Below are 15866 nucleotides of genomic sequence, written 5' to 3'. Positions count from 1 at the left end.
CAACTAATTCTTGAATTAAATTATTAAAGAAAACTAAATCACAGAAACTTTAATTTGTCAAGAAATTAAGTAAATCAAGCAAAATTTAAATTTTCAAGAATTGCTCAAGATAAGAAAAGTAAATCTTAATAAATGAAAATTGAATCAAGTATGCAATGTTAAGTTATCAAGAAATATTTAAAATGCTAAGTGAGTAAATGTTAAATCACAAATATATAAAATGTGAAAAATCAAGAGATTGCAAACACAGGAACACACAAAAATACACAAAAGATTTATCAATAATAATTTCACTATGGCAAAATTTCCCTAATGCACCTTATTATACCATGGTAATAATAAGTAAATTCACTTCACCTTGCACAAGCTTGTGAAAATCTTTGTAAAATCACTTGCAGCTGAATTAGATTCACAAAAAACACTTTTTATTTGAGCGCCATTACTAAATTTTTACACTTTTCCTACACTCAGATCTCAAAAGCTAAGTTTAATACTAGTGACCACACTAACACTTTACGTTAATAATTACTCTTTTGAAGAAAGAGAGAGAGGGAACCCATATGAACAGTCTCTGAAATCGGAATGAGCAAATTTTGGGGGATTCCAGTAGCACATGAAACACTAAAGTGACGTCACTAAGGCATTTTGGGAACGAGATACAAGTTCTAGAAGAAGGAAGCAAAGTGTTTTGAACCGCAGTCTTACAAAACATGACTTAATTGATCAAGACATGTGCTTTCACTCTCATAAGGGCATACATGATCAGAGCCATATATGTAATATTTCGAAATCATTAGTCTTCTTCTCGTACGGGACAAAGTTTTTACAGAAATCCTAACACGATCAAACAGATTTCACCTGGCTAATTATGATTGACATGTTTTAAAAACAAAATGAAAAACCCGAGTTGATTTCCAGACCGGAGCAGCAATTGTTATTCCAGACCTGTCAGCACTTCATCTTAACTGGCGACAAATGGCACATCTGGTCTAAAACTCGAATCTCTCTCCCCCACTACTACGCTATTATCAGGAAAGATATTAATTCTAAATTACGCTGTTAAGTTATCTAAACCACTAAGTCTTTTGAGATCTGACATTACACTGCATACGATATTTCAATAATTACTATTGTTACACATAACACGTGATAAATAGAAGAGCAGATATATCAAAACTATGGAAAAACATACATATTACAAGGCAACATCATGAAAATATATATATATTGTCACAAAGTGATCAAGTGCTTGGTTATTACACAACTATTAAATCTAAAAATTTACCTCACTTCAGCCAGATACCTGAGACCTCATAACAACAATATTATGGCTGAACACTAAAGGTAACAGTGATCCCTTAAAACTTGCCTATCACTTGAAAAATCAATCTAAGTTTATCAAGTTATGAGTGAGGTAATAACTGTTAAGCAATAAATATACTAGAGGGGAAAGGGCATCACTCCATCAAACAACTATAATTGTTTCCCTGGTATCCATTCACTTCTGTATAGGAGAAGAGAACAAAACATGTCTATCACTTATCTTGTTCATACATAAATAACCCTATTCACTGGTGGTCAAAAAATGAAACACTGTGCTTTTAAAACTTTAAATACAAAAATTTATTTCTAACTTCAAAAGTTACAATTAGAATTCACAATCTGAAAAAATTTACTATTACTTGAAAACAACACAAGATTTAGTTAATTCTTAAACAAGATTAATTCACAAAACTTTAATTTATCAAGAAATTACATTAACTAAGCAAAATTCAAACTAGTAAGATTTACTCCAAATTTGAAAAAGAAATCTTAACAAATGAACATCAAAACAAGTATGCAATGTTAAAGTATCAACACATATAAAGTGCTAATTAAATCAATGTTAAATCATCAACACAAAATTTTTGTGTAACACTGTGAAATTGTAAACACAAGAACACACAAAAGAAATGTAAAAACAAGAACATATAAAAATGTACAAAAGTTTATCATCAGTAATTTCACTAAGGCAAAATCTGTTTAAAGAATATATCTACCTTTTTAAAAGATTACATCACCTTTTTAAAAGATTATATCCACCTTTTTAAAAGGTTGCATTCACTTTTTTAAAGTATTATATCCACCTTTTTACCATGGTAAAAAATAAGTAAATACCACTTTACCTTATACAAATTTCTGCACACCATTACACAACTCCTTTTTCATTTTTGCTGTAGCAATAACACTTTTACCTAAGGTCTGTTACTTTAAACTCTCTCTTATATCAGATTCTACCAAGGAAGCATTGAATATTATTAACAGTTTCCAAAACTTATATGTTTGGGAGAGTGACCACAATCTTATACTCTTCTGCATGAAGAGGGGATGAGAGAGAGACCACCCTGTCTTTACCAAATCTCTATCTGAACTAACTGGCATTACCAAAATTCTTCTATGAGGTTAAACCTGGGTTGCCAGTTAGGCATTTGTATAAAGTGGTTACCCTGGAAGAAACAGGAATAAACTGAGTTTCTTCCCTGGGAAAGAAAGGAAAAATGCAGTTTCTTCCCCTGAAGAGGGGAAAAAAGATAGGGAAATTATTCTCTGGCTCAAAGAACTACACAGGCCTGCCTCTTATCTGAATGATTGACAGTTACCAGTCTTAACACTTGTATGAAAAATAAACTTTCAAACTGGCCATGGTTATCAAACTTGTCATCTCATCTCCCTTTAACTGACAACATAAGTGGCTCTTAGAGTCTCTCTCAAATACAGCATTTCCTGTCCGCCTGAATAAGCACACAAGCCTACAGGAAGAGGCACCTTAGCTTATCACACAACCAGCCAACCCTTGTAAAATCTGACATTTAGCATCTCCCATAAACACTATTACAGTTATTACAGTCAATATATGACAAACACAAGAGAAAATATATAAGCATTGCACAAAAACATACATACTATAAAATCACTTCATTATATTTCATAGCACATGAGAAATATAAAAGAAAACATATAAAAAAATACAGAAAACATATTACTTTTATAGAATACACATATCATAAGACATCATTACAAATATATATATATATATATATATATATATATATACATTATATATATATAATATATATATGTATATATATATATATATATATATGTATATGTATATATACATACATTATATACAATATATATGCACATTACCGGAGTTCAATTCCCGCGGCCGGCTGATGAAGAGTTAGAGGAATTTATTTCTGGTGATAGAAATTCATTTCTCGCTATAATGTGGTTCGGATTCCACAATAAGCTGTAGGTCCCGTTGCTAAGTAACCAAATGGTTCTTAGCCACGTAAAATAAGTCTAATCCTTCGGGCCAGCCCTAGGAGAGCTGTTAATCAGCTCAGTGGTCTGGTAAAACTAAGGTATACTTATTACCAACACTTCACATGCGCCGACTTTATGTACTACATGACTGGTGATGCATGACCAGAAGAATTCCAGTAACTCTCAAACGCAAAACTTGAATGTGCTGACCGCCTTGTTACACCAAGAGCTCAAATAACCCAAAAAAGACATTGCAGCTTAATACTTAAAAGCATTATGATCTACTTTCAACTCAGTACCACATAACTATTGACTTGAAACTGTAACTATTTTATAACACGTAACTATGACTTGCAACTGTCCCTACACGTTTTGTTCTGGTCAGTGATGTAAGAGCAAATGAAATGCTAAGACTAATCAAAATATCGTTAAATTCTCATTTACATAAAGAGAGAGAGAGAGAGCATTTATAGACCATTTAATTTATATGTTGTGCTGTATTTTCAGTATTTTTTTTATTTTTCTGATCATTACATGAAAGAAATCTATCAAATTAAAAAAAATATATACAGTATTGCACTGTTACCATTGAAGTATATTCCGTTCCCCGATAACATTACAATATTTGTATCGCTGTCATTTTGCTTTTGTTGAACAAAACAGCTCAACAGCAATTGTATTTACGCAGTGTTTGCTTTTATTTGGTATTACAAGTAATGTAAAGACGATTTATAGAGTGCACTGTACGCAGGAGGATCCGTTTTATTCATGTGTACTGTGAGAAATTTCCATTTCATGTCTTTTAGTCATTCATTCCATTTGCCGTATATAATTGTGTTAATTCAATTCCATTTAATTATGCTGCCTCGAATCTCAGGAAGACTGCTCCCTAGCTGAGCCAAGTTTAGGTACAAATGGTGAAAGTACACCCATGGAAGGTCTGCGAAGGGAGGAGACATAGTACAGTTTATTCTTGAACTTCACATCGCCAAGTGTGTGTTAGTCTCTTCTAGGAAACTGCCGTTGGGCCTTGTGCCTTTGGGAAATGTAATACTTGTTTCTTTACCCAAACCAAGTGACAACCAATAGCTCACATGATCAAGTATCAAAATGTCCTAGACTAGAATATCGGAAGGTCCCTCCTTATCAGGACATTCCCTCGACTCAGGTCGACTTTGTGCTTTCGCCTAAGAAATCCTATTATTCTCCATTATAGTCCTTGTTCCCTAAAAGTTCTGTTAAACAGGGCCTCGAAAACATGCTCAGCTTAGACTTTAGGTTAGGTTGTCAAGAATAGAGTGATCAGTCATCTCGGTACAACACGGCCAAAATTGAGGAATTGAAAAAGAACATCATATTCAAAGACAATATCATCTATAGTCATTACTTAATGAGTATCTTTTACAAGAGTTAGGTTTTTCAGGGTAAAAAGTTATTAACAGTTGAATTATACTGTACTTAATTTGGTGTAGTTTTGCATTTCTTCATTTTTCCACAGATTGTAGGCATTTGTGGCGGGGTGGCCGATAGGGCCAGTGTTAATTATGGTTTACCAATTCATATTTACACAGTTAAATCATTACTATACCTTTTGTTATGCAAGCATTTTTATTAGCGTTCAAAGAAATACTTGATTGAACACTATATTTGTAGTAGCTAATTACTTTTTGCATTTGACTTTGTACTTGTACTGAGCTGTTATTCTTATATGCCTGTATTGTTCGATTATTGGTGAAGGTGTTAAACATAGATGCTTTAGTACTGCTCTTAACACTTAAGTAATACTGTATTGGATGCAGGGCCAAAGTATGGGGGGGGAAAAGGGTACTGCAGTCCTGGGGCCCGGCAGTTTGTGGGGCCCGTGTGAAGCAGCTTATATATATATATATATATATATATATATATATATATATATATATATATATATATATATATATATATATACATATATATATATATATATATATATATATATATATATATATATATATATATATATATATATATATATAGGAAGCAGATAATATTTTCATTTTCTAATATATATTTATATATATTTTTTGTTTATTGATTTGTTTATATACTTGATAATTAATATATCTATTTGTTTATTTATTCATTTATTTATCTATTTATTTATTCATTTAGGCCCCTACCTATAAATTTATGTATTTATTTATTTATTTGATATTAGTTAACCAGATCACTGAGTTAAATTAATAGTTAAAAAAATAAAAAGTTTATGTCACTGTTTGTCATGGGCCCCAGACTTTTATAAACAAAATCATGGGAGCAAAGATGCTCAAGGGGCCCATAAATCCCTTTAACAAATACATTAATTTATTGAACCGCTTAGGCCGGGAGCTAACTACAGTTTATAGCTTAGGAAGCCCTTTATTCTTATCTCACCTAATTCGTATTGTAATTTGCAAATGCTCATTTCTGTTAGATGAGAAATTTTCATAGAGCGTCTGAGTTTATAAAAATATTTGGGAATCTTTCGCATACAATCATTGTAAACAAATTTAGCTCTTGGCCAACCTTTGGTGACTTGGTATAAAACATCTGTGGTAACGGAATCCGAATAGCAACAAACTGCGCTGTAGCCTGCCTACATGTTTTGAACCTGCTGTCAACTTTGGTTCCCTGCTCCATACGTTGGGTTAGAAGATAAGTGTTGTTCACAGTGATATGTCTACCTGAGATCACTCGATTTACTATAACTTAGTGGTAACGGAATCCGAAAGCAACAAACTACGCTTTAGCCTATATGCTTAGAAGGCTGTTGTGCATGACTTCCTGTTGCATCCATTAGCAAGGACAGTTCAGGTCAGAAGACAATTGTGTTATTCATTGTGAATTAGTGATAAGTCGACGTGAGATCACGGGATTTACTCTAACCACGTCTAAGCCTACTCATCTTGTAAGGTAACTTATAATGTTATGATTTATGTCATTATCCGGTATCGTCCTATTGTTTCCACTATAGCCTATGTTTGATGAATCTGAAGTTGTGAAAAATTTATAACTGAAATTCCTGATTAACGTTAAATAGGCTTCAGCTTCTATTGAAACTAGCCCAGTGATTTGGCATGTATGCCTATAGTTTATGTAATGAAATAATGATATTCCTCATGTACATATGCAAGCATACACAAACACACACACATACAGATACATACATACGTACGTACGTACATACATAGCCTACATAGGCTACAAACATAGCCTACGTACAAACATATTACCAAAAAATAAGAAATATGTAAAATATAAGAAAATATATATTATAAAACAACATACTTTGATTTTAAAGACAATTATTTTGAAGAAACGATAAAATGCATACTAGTGGAAGGTGCCAAATGTATTTTAAATGGCAAGAATATTAGGCTTACAGGGCGAGGGCCTAAAGTAATAGCCTAATTAATTAAGCTCTCTATTCTTTGGCAAGTAGCTACGAGACAAGTGGGCTGACATATTATCAGAGGCACATCATGTTGCTACTTCCATGGGCATTATGCCAAGATTTCCAGGGAAGAGAGGGAAAAAACGTAAAAGATTTCATGATGAGGCACTGGATGAAGGTGTAGAGATGACTAAAGAATCAGATGAGGAATCAGATTTCAGAATTAATGTTTTCTATTGTACTTTAGATTATATTGTCACTGACATGGATCAGAGATTCCAAGCAGTAAAGGGCATATGTGACACTTTCAAGGCAATCCTTAAGTATGTTTCTTTGAGTGAAGCTGAGCTAGAAGATGCTTCAAAATGCCTGGTTCAAAAATATTCTTTAGATCTGTCATGTAATTTTGTTAGTGAAATGCTGCATCTAAAGAAAATATTTAGATCTACTTTCCATTCAGAACAAGAACTAACTCCCTTAACTTACTGAATGAAATATACTGCAAAAAGCTTCAACCAGTTTTTAGTGAAATATGCATAGCCTTACGTATATTCTGTACATTGCCTGTCACAGTTGCCGAAGCTGAACGCAGCTTCAGTAAACTGTCTAATATAAAAACATTTAAAAGAGCAACCATGGGCCAGGAACGCTTGTCACATTTGGCACTCTTGTCCATTGAGAATAAATTGGCTAGATCTGTTGATTATACCTCAGTCATCAGTGATTTTGCCAGAAAGAAGGCAAGAAAAGCAAAACTGATCTAATTAGTTATGAAGTTTTACTGTTTCTGCACAATTGCATGATTACTTAATAAAAATAGTTTAAAAAGTCTTCATGCCTAGTCTTTCAGTATTCCTGAATTATCCTTTCAATAAAAAAATATGGTACTTATTTAGTTACTAGCCTTGTGTTCAGACATCAGTTGAGATAATTTGATATATTCTATTCATCTTGTAAGCTATATTATTATGATTATTATTATTATTAATTTTATTTATATTTTTCATTGAAATCGGAGTTCAGCAGTCTCCCGATAACTCCCAGTTTGTATTTTAATATTTTTGATAGATTACTTTTTACATTTTTTATTTTCCATTATTATTATTATTATTATTATTATTATTAACATCATTATTATTGTTCATTTATTTATTGTTTTTTTTAATGTGGGAAGGGCCCAGAATTTATGCCAGTACCGGGGCCTGAAAGGGTGATGCTTGGGCCCTGATTGGATGGTAAGAAGGGTCAGCAGCAATGCCTAGGCTTGCCAGGTGAACCTTGTAAATGCTGATATGGCAACTGTTCCCTAGACCATCCTGTGCTATGTTCAGCTTGTCACTAATAGATATGTCGACCCAACCTCATTTGTTCCTCATGCATGGACTTGTCTGAGAGGAAGTGGAAGGAATAAGCCAGGAGGAGGCATTATTAAAAGAAATACTCTTGTCTAATTCATCTTCCCTTGTTTGGATTCTTTTGTTTAGGTTCCTGTTAGCCACAGATGTTCTCATGCTCATTCCCGTGCCAAAATAGCCTACTTCCTCACTGAAGATAAACCATCATTTTACCTCCTTTTACATATTTTTCAGTCATGGCTCTGATGGGAGTCAAAGCTACATTAGCACCTCAGTACCAAAAACTGGCCACACTTATAATTGCTCAGGTAATGCCGTAGATTATTTGTAATCTCCCAGGCAACGAGGGGAGCAGTTATTTGCCAAGATTCAGTTAGGTCTGTATATTTAGTCCAGGAAGCCCAGTGCACTAGGACAGGGCAAAAGTTAAGTCTAAACTGTAGGCAGTGGATAGAAATTATTTATAGTATCCTTTACCTGCTATAGCCCAATCCCCAATTGAGGACAGCTAATAGAATATTGCTTTATTAGTACTGTATATTAATTAAAATGTCAATACGATTATAAACGATCTTTAGTTACCATAAGGTTATTTGTTTACTTGGGGTCTTAAGTTTTGTGTGAAATTACTTTTCAGAGTAGTATGAATTCTTATGAATATGCTGAAGTCAACAAACCCATAATTAAACACATTTTTTGTGTCCTGTATTGTCAAGAGGTTTTCCTGTTGTGTGTATCATACATTAATTCATACAAGTCAATACACACAAAGAATATTGAAAATGAGTGTCCACACTGGGATAATAACATTTAATACCTATTCATTCAGGTCACAGCAGGCTGTTGACCATAGAGGCTCCAACACCAACTGAGAATCTGATATCTTTTCTACCCAGAAGATCATAGGCCACACACCTGACAGGAGTAAGTCAATTTTCTGGAGGTTAGTAATGTATGGTAGTTGTGTAGCTATTATAAGTTTTTGTGGAATAATGCAGTTATGAAGTGGCATATTATAAGTGTATATGTAACTCACTTATTAATGTACAAATAGACTTGTTGCACTTTTGCTTATTATTCATTAGTAAAATAAAAGAAAAAAATATATATATTATTCATTAGCACTATTTTGTATCAAATGGGTGTAAAATTTAATATTAGGGCCATGTAATTGCAAAGAGAAAGCTACAGACTACCAAAGGAAGCCTAGCTCCAAGAAACCACAATTTGACTGTGTCAAATGCATTGTTACTCTGTGCCTAGATTTAGTGGGAATCATGAAGGGTAAATGTACATTGTTCATACACGGAACAAACCTGGGTCTTAACATCAGGATAAATCGGAACAAACCTAGGTCTTAACATTAGGATAAATCTTTTTATTTTTACCAGTTTCCACCTGGCACCAGAGGATTTATCCTAATGTTAAGACCGCAATTTGTCATATTTTGAGCTGACTTGTATATGGATTGTGAGGTCAAAAAGACAGAACTGGGTACTGACTAATTTATTTACCTGGGCACAGGTGTACATAGCAGCATGCGGACGGAAACGAAATGCCCGACCTTCAATTGCCGTGACCCGCACGCCGAGTGAGCAATTTGTTTGTTAACAGTCAGTCAAATAGCAATAATAAGAGACATAATGTACATATATTGATAAAATATATATTGGCGAAAAGGCCAGGAAATTCTACTTACAAATATATACATGAGATTCTCGCTGTGTTGATAGATGCAATACATGATCGTGATTGATGGGAAAGGAAGAGACGTCTGACGTCTTTACAAGTACTCGCCCCCTCCCCAAGATATTTATTATGAAATAATGATTGGAAGACCTGTTGAATGTCAATCACGGTATCTCTTTGGGAGCAGGAGCTGACCCCGAGTTCTTGATACCTGCGGTTGTGGGGCGGCTTCAACTGCTGAATCGCCCGGCGGTTTTGCTAAGCGGATGACATCCTTAGTGCGGCCCTTGGGACGTCCTCAACTACGTTTCGGGATGCCGATCACTTCATCCAAGGCCTTGTTTTGTGAAGGAATTCTGGGACGCCTGCCAGTTTCCTCCCGAGTTCCGCTGTCCATAAGGAAGGCTGGCTTTAACCTGTCGACAGATATCCAGTCTTCCCGCCCATGGATGTTCATGAGGTGGGCCTTGGATGTTCTACTGACAACTCGGTACGGTCCTCTGTATGGTCTGGTCGAGGGTGGGCGTCGTTCCTCGTGAAGATGTTTGTACAGGTATTCAGGCCTTCTGGGCTGAAGTTATGAGTCCTGTCCGCGAAAGTCTTTCGACAGGGCGCGAACTTCTTTGCAATTTCTCTTAGCCTTGGAAGGGGCATATCCAGGTTGTCCGGCTCCATGGGGAAGAATTCTCCAGATACGGCCAGCGTTTTGCTGTACACTATCTCTGCGGGAGATTCTTCGCCATTTGCCCTCGGTGCGGTGTGGAGACCCAGCAGGACCCAGGGCAGCTGCGACTTCCAATTTTTGTCAGTGCAACGTGCCATCAGAGCTGCTTTCAATGAACGGTGGGTTCTTCCCACCATACCGTTGGCCACAGGTTTGTATGCCGTCATACTGTGGAGTGTTGTCCCTATCAGGTGTGCCAGGGAGACCCAGAAATCCGATAAGAATGCTGGGCCTCTGTCTGTAGTTATGTCGTCAGGCACACCGAAACGGCTTATCCAACTTTACAGTAGGGCTTCCGCGCAGGCGCTTGTTGATGCTTCTACCATTGAGGTTGCTTCCGGCCATCTTGTGGAACAGTCTATGATTGTCAGGAGGTATCTGGCGCCCCCTGGTTGCGGCAGAGGTCCTACGACATCTATGTGGATGTGCCGGAAACGCAGTCGAGGTTGAGGGAGTCTCCAATGCCTGATTCCATGTGCCGGTGATCTTACTTGTCTGGCATGGTATGCAATTCTTCGCCCACTCTAGTACGTCCTTCCTGATCCCATACCACACGAATTTCTCTGTCATCAGGCGCATTGTTGTCCGTCCTGATGGGTGGGACAGCCCGTGGATGATGCCGAACGTCTGCTTTCTTCGTGACATGGGTATCAGGGGGCGTGGGCGGCCTGTGCTGGTATCGCAGAGAAGTGTTGATCCGGATCCACCCACTGGCACGTCTTCCCACCTCAGTGCGGTTAGCTGCCGTTTCCGGGTCTGCAGCCTGTTCCTTCGCCAGGTCTTCGTAGTCTATGCCCAGGTGGACTGAATTTATTTCAATTCTTGATAGGGCGTCGGCTACTGGGTTCTTCTTGCTGGGGACGTAGCTGATGGTGCAGACGAATTCGGAAATAGCAGCCAGGTGCCGTTGCTGTTTTGCCGACCATGCGTCTCCCGCCCTCATGAACGCATGTACCAACGGCTTATGGTCTATTAGGATGGTGAAAGGGCTGCCGTCCAAGAGGTACTTGAAGTGCCGCACGGCTTGGTAGATTGCCAGCAGTTCCCTGTCAAATGCATTGTAGTGGGTCTCCGGCGGCTTTAACTTGCAGTTAAAAAAGGCAAGTGGGGGACCGTCCACTATCTGCTCCAGCATGGCTCCGTAGGCAACATTGCTGGCGTCGGTGGTGAGGTTGGGGTCTTGATATGTTAAGGTGGTGGCTTTGGCGAGGGCTGCCTTTGTCTGTTCAAATGCCTTTTGCTGCGGGGCTTCCCATGTCAGTGCTTTTGGCTTCCCCTTAAGTACTCCGGTTAGGGGATACAGTACATGATGCAGGCGATGCCCAGCACGAAGCGTCGGTAGTAGTTGACCATGCCGAGGAACTCCTGCAGGGACTTGATGGTTTTTGGTGCTGGAAACTCCTTCACTGCGTTCACCTTGGAGACCATTGGGCGGACACCTGCCGGAGAGACCTCGTGTCCCAGGGAGTCTACTTTCTCCACTCCAAAGGTACATTTGTCGAATCTGACAACCTAACCGTTCTCCTGAAGGCATTTCAGCACAACCCGGACGTGACCCAGGTGCTTCTCCGGGGACCTGGAGAAGATCAGGATGTCGTCTACGTAGCAGACGCAGAAAGGTAGGTCCCCCAAGATGCTGTCCATAAAGCGTTGGGATGTGGCCCCAGCATTCCTGAGGTTGAAGGTGGGGTAGGAAAAGGTATATGTCCCGAACGGCGTGATGATAGCTGTCTTTGGAACATCGTTGGGATGTACTGGTACCTGAAAATAGGACTTGAGCAAATCCATTCCTGTGAATACCTTGGCCCCGTGCAGGGCACCTGTTAGGTCCTGCATGTTTGGCAGGGGATAGTGGTCCGGTGTTGTCATTAGGTTCAGCCGACGATAGTCCCCACAGGGCCTTCAAGAACAGTCTGGTTTCTTCCCCATGTGGAGGGGGGACGCCCATGGACTCAATGCCTTTCTGCAGATACCCATCCTTTCCATCTCGGCGAATGTTCGTTTAGCGTCTTGGGAGTTTCTTGGGTGGCAGGCGGCAGAACTTGGCATGTGTTAGCGGGCCTGTGGTGGTGATATGGTGATGGATGCCGTGCTTGGCCTGGGTACCTGGCACCTGATGCAGTTCTGGCTTGAAGACATCTGGGAATTCATGGAGGAGGGCGTTGTATTTGTTCAATGAGATGGAGCATACGGTGGGCATTCCCAGTCCGGTGGAGAGCGGTCAGGAGCGGCAGGTTCTGGTACCCAGCAGGCGTTTTCGGCCGATGTCTACTAGCAGTCCATGATGTGCAAGGAAATCAGTGCCCAGTAAAGGAAACTTGACATCCGCGATAACGAAGGACTGCTCATATTTATGGTCCAGGATGGATATTCTGCGGGTCCAATTCTGTAACAGTGGATGGGCCTTCCATTTGTGGCCACTAGTGCAGCTGCAGCACCGGACGTGCGGTCGCAGTCCTCCCTCGACAGCGGAAATACCAACTGCATAGCCCTGGTGTCTACCAGCATCCGTCGTCTTGATATGGCGTTGTGGATGAAGAATCCTACTGGCTGGGGTTCCTTAAGATTTGCAGCCACTGCTGTTATGGGTGGCCGTCTTCCTAGTTTTTTATGAAAAAACAGGGGGCTCTGCAATTTCTGGCATCGCTTCCGAAGCTCTGATGGAAGTAACGCCAGGCTGGATTTGTCCTCGTCTTCTGCTGCTGTGGTGGTGCCTTCTTCCAGTATACCACGTTCGTGTCCCCCACTTCGGCTTCTTCTGCTACCAGGCTGCAGGTGTTGCGGCGTGTTTGGAGGCCTTGGTGGCCTCGTGGAGTTTGTGTGCAACGTTCACCAATTCGTCCATTGTGAGGGCATCCGCATCCATGATTTGTGCCCTCACCTGCGGAAGGCATCGCAGGAATATTTCCCGTGACAAGCTGATCTCCCTCCTCCGTCCGAGTCGACGCCCGGCATCATCAGGAGACCTCGTAGTTCGTCCCAGGTGTTCCTGAGTGATGCATCCCCCAGGGGCTGGGTCATCAGGTCGAGGGCGCGTTGGGCTCTCTCTGGGATGGGCATGGAGTATGTGTCAATGAGCCTTTCTTGCAGGTCTCTGTACTTGATTTTGCCCCACTGCTTGTCCAACCATGGGGTGATTTTGTTGACCTTCTCCGACAGCGTTGTCATGGTGACATCCGCTTTGGTGTCCTCGTCATGATTTTTGCTACCCAGAAGTGGTCATCTGCACTCAGGAACCAGAATGCGGTATTTTGTCACGAGAACGGTGGGAGTTTTATCGCCTGGCTTATTGTTGCCTTCGAAGGCGAGAGAGGGGGGATGAAGAGGATCTGTGCATCCTCGGAACGACTGTCTGCCTCAGTGTCTGACATTTTGCCTCACACCAAAACGCGAAATAGGCACCGTATTTAGTCCGTTAAAGGTGTTTGGGGCTCGTCAGAAGTCAAAACTGTATGCCTTGTGGTTCCATTAATGACTTCTGAATACAGTCGATGTGAATCGTAAATGGCAGGGCCTAACAGTTCGAGAACAACAGAATGTACCTGAAGGAGGTACGCCGTAATTAGTCCGTTAGAGGCGTGGGTGTTCTCCGAGGAAGGAGCTTTCAGAGGCCTAGACTTTGTCGCCGTATGATTCTGTTAAGGGCTTTCTGAAGGTAAAGCGGCCATAGTAAGTCCGTTAATGGCGAAGCCAAAACTGCCATGTTTACCATCGCTCCTCAGGTCACCAGTTGTGAGGTCAAAGAGACAGAACTGGGTACTGACTAATTTATTTACCTGGGCACAGGTGTACATAGCAGCGTGCAGACGGAAATGAAGTGCCTAACCTTCGATTGCCATGACCCATACACTGAGTGAGAGCAATTTGTTTGTTAAAAGTCAATCAAATAGCAATAATAAGAGACATGATGTACGTACAGTGATAAAATATATATTGACGAAAAGGCCAGGAAATTCTACATACAGTAAAAATATATACATGAGATTCTCACTGTGTTGACAGATGCAATACATGATCATTATTGATGGGAAAGGAAGAGACGTCTGACGTCTTTACGGGATAATGCTGAACTGAATATTGAATTTAGGCCAAGGCCAAGCACTGGGACCTATGAGGTCATTCAGCGCTGAAACAGAAAATTGACAGTATGGCTTGAAAGGTGTAACAGGAGGAAAACCTTGCAGTTGCAATATGAAGCAATTGTTAGGAGAGGACAAAAGTAAGATGGAAGAAAGAGAATATGAAAGGAGGTACAGTAAAAGGAACGAAAGGGGTTGCAGCTAGGGTCCGAAGGCATGCTGCAAAGAGCCTTAAGTAATCCCTACAATGCACCACATGAGGTGCACTAACGGCCCTACCCCCCCTACAGGGTATATGGATAATGCATGTTAGGTTTTAAAAAGAACATTTTAGTTTTATGTATGCTACTCATGTATTCATCTAAAATCAGAGAATATAATAATTTTGTTGTGTCCTCAATTTAAGAAAGTATGACAATGCTATATTGTCCGAGTCTTGTGAGGACAATTTCTAGCTTATAAAGAGAAGTAAAGCATTATACTAATTAAATTTCATCATTTCTGATGGTTTATAGCAATAATTTAATCAAAATTCCTCCGAGCTCCCCACTGAAAAATCTTGGGATATTACAGGTTAGTGTGTGCTATCCCCAGACTCTACCTCACCTACAGATTGCTTTGCATACTTGATTCATTGTTCCATTAGTACAGCTAGCCATTCATCTTCAAATAGGTAGAGGCTCTTTGCAAAGTGATCAAAGCCATTTATCTTGACAATTATCAAGGCATTCATCCACCAAGAACCCAGACTATTTCTATACACAAGGTCTGAGCTGCTTAGCTTCAAAGGACCCCAGCAATTCATTTTCCAAGGAGTTGATGCATTATCTACGAACGACCCATACAACGTACTTTTTTAAGCCAATTACTTGTCAAGGTACCAAGGAGCTCAGCTGCAAAGGACATGATTCCCTAAGTTTCAGAAGATGGGAGCCACTTGGCTTTCAAGATCAGAGCCCCATATCCTTAAATTACAGGAGCCCTTCATCCTTGAAAGATTATTATTATTATTATTATTATTATTTGAAGTGCTTCCCCTAAAAGATATTCTAGCCAGCTTCAGTCATCAGATAAGGGAGTTCTCTCATCAGGCAACCCTGTCATCTTTCCACATATGACAACAACCAAGACCTTCCATACCTATCAAGTCTATTGGGGGAGAATTTGGGTCTTTGTGGAGACAAGCCCTCTTTAGCAAGACAAGCCCCTTTAGCCTCAAGGTCTTTCAATGTTCACCTGTACAAAGTGAAGATTGCAATATTTCAAGTGGTAGAAAATAGGCAAAAAGGTGTATCTGACTA

At 39.5% G+C, this 15866-nt stretch overlaps 1 long non-coding RNA gene across 2 annotated transcripts in view; it reads left to right on the top strand.

Moving 5' to 3' along the window:
• The window catches only part of LOC136854016 (uncharacterized), a 53918-nt gene that overhangs the window by 23105 nt on the left and 14947 nt on the right, over positions 1 to 15866 (top strand). The window contains exon 2 of one of the 2 annotated variants that reach the window (XR_010857597.1): positions 8903 to 9016. This is a non-coding gene — a long non-coding RNA (uncharacterized lncRNA). The remainder of the gene's footprint in view (positions 1 to 8902; positions 9017 to 15866) is intronic. The other variant, XR_010857598.1, reaches the window with a different exon arrangement.

The sequence above is a fragment of the Macrobrachium rosenbergii genome, chromosome 28 (genome assembly GCF_040412425.1).
Source record: "Macrobrachium rosenbergii isolate ZJJX-2024 chromosome 28, ASM4041242v1, whole genome shotgun sequence".
NCBI classification, from domain to species: Eukaryota; Metazoa; Arthropoda; class Malacostraca; order Decapoda; family Palaemonidae; genus Macrobrachium; species Macrobrachium rosenbergii.
The sequence above is the reverse complement of the archived record's forward strand: the minus strand, read 5'-3'. Positions and strand labels throughout refer to the sequence as shown.